This window comes from Medicago sativa, chromosome 4 (genome assembly GCF_051527215.1).
Source record: "Medicago sativa cultivar Bolivia chromosome 4, Bolivia_mono, whole genome shotgun sequence".
NCBI classification, from domain to species: domain Eukaryota; kingdom Viridiplantae; phylum Streptophyta; class Magnoliopsida; order Fabales; family Fabaceae; genus Medicago; species Medicago sativa.
This window is the reverse complement of record NC_140752.1, coordinates 65939160-65942848: the sequence shown is the minus strand read 5'-3', so window position 1 is coordinate 65942848 and position 3689 is coordinate 65939160.

The following is a 3689-nucleotide window of genomic DNA, read 5'->3' as shown; positions in this document are numbered from 1 at the left end:
GCGGATTCACTGGCTTAACCATTCATCTCAATATAATTTTCTCTCGCACTTTTTCTATTTTAATTAAGTCTATAAAACCAAACTTTTCTGCCTAGTGCAACCAAATACAAACTTTACACATCCTAACGTATAACGCGCTTGCTAGAATTGAAATTAACACAGTCCTTGTGGATCGATATTTATTACTACTTCGATAGTTTTTGGTACACTTGCCAGATTTCTATCAAGTTTTTGGCGCCGTTGTCGGGGACTGTTGAATCATTTCAACAAGGCAATTTCGTTATTATTTAGGATTTCTGTCATTTATTTCTCTGTTTTTAAGATTTTCTTTGTTTCAGATTTCATTCATTATTTTTTTATGTCGTGCAGTGCTACTAAGGTATTTTGTTGTTTATGCGAGGTAAACAGAGCGCCGACGACTTAGAGTACGATCCAGAAATAGAAAGGACTGCTAGAGCACTTCGAAAAGTTGTCCGACTGCAAAGGTTGTCTCATTCTGTTCCACCGGGTGTACAAGAACCGATACCTGCTGAATCTGAAACAATCTCTTTTCCTAAATCTACAACTATGGGAGAACCTGTACCACCGAGACCAAAATTGGGAGACTATGGGTTAGCAACTCATCGCGGTCAACTGACCCACACTTTCCAACCAGCTAACCCCATTGCTTTCGACACCAAGACCACTGTTCTGAATGGGTTGAGAGACAAACAGTTTGATGGGACCGAAGCTATGAGCCCACATGAACACTTAAGCCGCTTTGCTGAAACATGTGAGTTTTGTGTGCAACCAGCCACTGTGACCGATGCACAAAAGAAGCTGAGGTTGTTTCCTTTCACCTTGACGGGAAGAGCCAAAGATTGGTTGCTAACTATATCAAACGGGAATGTCCAAACATGGGAAGAGTTAGAGCTGAAGTTCTTAGAAAAGTACTTCCCTATGTCTAAATACTGGGAAAAGAAGATGGAGAGTTCAAACTTCAAGCAAGGGGAGAATGAGTCACTATATGATGCTTGGGTGCGATTCAATTTGTTTCTTAACAGATGCCCTAATCATGAGTTCACTGAGAAACAATGCCTCCAAATCTTCACTGAGGGGGTGACACCAAACACTAGGATGTTCTTAGATGCTTCCGCGGGAGGTAATCTTAAGAGTAAAACTGATCTTGAAGTTCAAGCTCTAATTGAAAACATGGCTAGCAATGAGTATCGTGCTGAAGCGAAAAAGAAAGAAAGAGGAGTGTTTGGGGTGAGTGAGCAAACTGCAATCCTAGCTAACCAAGCAGCCATGAACAAACAAATAGAGGCTTTGGCTAAGGAGTTTCAAGGCTTCACTTTGGCTCACAAGCAACAATAAGTGGCTGCAATCAAGTGTGACTTATGTGGTGAAGAACATGCCAATGGTGAATGTGTACCCGAAGGATCTAGTGAGGAAGCAAATTACATGGGGGGTTATCAAAGGCAAAATCAATACTATTCTTCAGGCATCAACAAGCATCCCAACTTAAGCTACTCAAATAACAATGTTTTGAACTCTCAAACACTTGCTCCTCCACAACAACAACAAAGAAAGCCACCAGCTCTTGAAGAGACTATGATCAACTTTATGAAAATGACTCAAGGAAACTTTGAAGAGATGAAGAAAAGCCAAGAGGATGAAAGAAAGAACAATGAAGCCTCTAGAAAGATGCTTGAAACTCAATTGGGGCAATTAGCAAAGCAATTGGCTGAACAAAACAAAGGGGGATTCTCAGGTAACACAAAAGACAACCCTAAGAATGAGTCTTGCAATGCTATTGAATTGAGGAGCAAAAAGGTTCTTGAACCTTTGGTTCCCAAGGCTCCAAAGAAAGTTGATGGAGTAGTAGAGGAGGACGGTGAAATTGAAAAGAATAATGAGGGTGTAGTTGAAAAGGAAATTGAACATGGTGTAGTTGAAAAGGAGAATGATCAAAGAGAAGTTGAAAATGAAAGGAAGAAAAAAATAGAGGGAGAAAAAAGTGAGAAATTGATTGATGAAGACTCAATTTTGAGGAAGTCTAAGAGCCAAATATTGAAGGATGGAGATAAGCAACAAGTTGTTCCATCATATGTGAAGTTTCCCTACCCTCATTTAGCCAAGAAAAAGAAGAAGGAGGAAGGTCAATTCAAGAAGTTTATGCAACTTTTCTCACAACTTCAGGTGAACATTCCTTTCAGTGAGGCTCTTGATCAAATGCCTTTATATGCTAAGTTCATGAAAGATTTGTAGACTGGAAGAAGAAAGCCAAAAGATGATGAAAACATTGCACTTTCAGAAAATTGTAGTGCTATTCTTCAAAAGAAACTTCCACCAAAACTAAAAGATCCAGGTGCTTTCACTATTCCTTGTTCAATTGGATCGGTAGACATTGGAAGAGCTTTGTGTGATTTAGGGGCAAGTGTCAACTTGATGCCCCTTTCAATGATGAAGAAGCTTGGATGTGGGGAGCCAAAACCAACAAGAATGACCATTACTTTAGCTGATCGGTCAATCTCTTACCCTTTTGGTATACTTGAAGATGTGTTTGTTAAAGTCAATGAGCTAGTATTCCCTGCTGATTTTGTGATTCTAGACATGGCTGAAGATGAAGACATGCCACTCATTCTTGGAAGACCTTTCCTTGCAACAAGCCGTGCTTTGATTGATGTTGAAATGGGCCAGCTTATGTTGAGATTCCACAATGAGCAAGTGGTGTTTAATATTTTTGAAGCCATGAAACATCGAACTGAAAATCCTAAGTGCTACCGGATTGATGTCATTGAGGAGATAGTTGAAGATGATTCTCGTGAACCTCAACCAACACAACCTATGGAGAGAACAATTGTTAATTCTATAGAGAATGATGAAGATATTGAAGATGTTGAGGTGAAGGATTGTGTCAAGCAACTTGAGGCAAGCAAGCAACAAATGCAGCCACCGCCACTTGAAAACATACTTGGTGAAAAATATGGGGGATCGGAAACCTTGAACAATGAAAAAGAAAAAAATCCAGAATTAAAAGAACTCTCTCCACACTTGAAGTATGTCTTCCTTAGTGAGGATTTTTCTAGACCAGCAATCATCAGTAATACATTGACACCTTTAGAGGAAGAGAAACTAATGAGGGTGTTGAGAAGCAATCAAGGAGCATTGGGATGGAGTATTTCTGATCTAAAGGGTATTATTCCAGCCTATTGTATGCACAAAATACATATGAAGGCTGAATACAAACCTGTAGTTCAACCTCAAAGGAGACTAAATCCAACAATGAAGGAGGTGGTTAAGAAGGAAGTATTGAAGTTGCTCGATGCAGGCATGATTTACCCTATTTCTGATAGCTCTTGGGTAAGTCCTGTTCATGTGGTGCCTAAAAAGGGAGGAATGACGGTAGTGGCTAATGAAAAGAATGAATTGATACCCACACGCACCGTCACCGGTTGGAGAATGTGTATATGTTTATCTTGGTTTTCGGGTGTCAAACATTGATTACGTTTGAACCTTTTAAACCGGTGATATCTTATTTTTTCTTGGGAAGGGAAAAAGTAAGCAAAACCCTTTGAGAATCGAGGTCCGGGAGTTGTTTTCGCTACGGGAAGGTGTTAGGCACCCATAACGACTATAGTATCCTATAGGAACCGTCTTTAATTTCTACGCGCGCGCTTTATTTTTAAATGCTATTTTGAAAGATG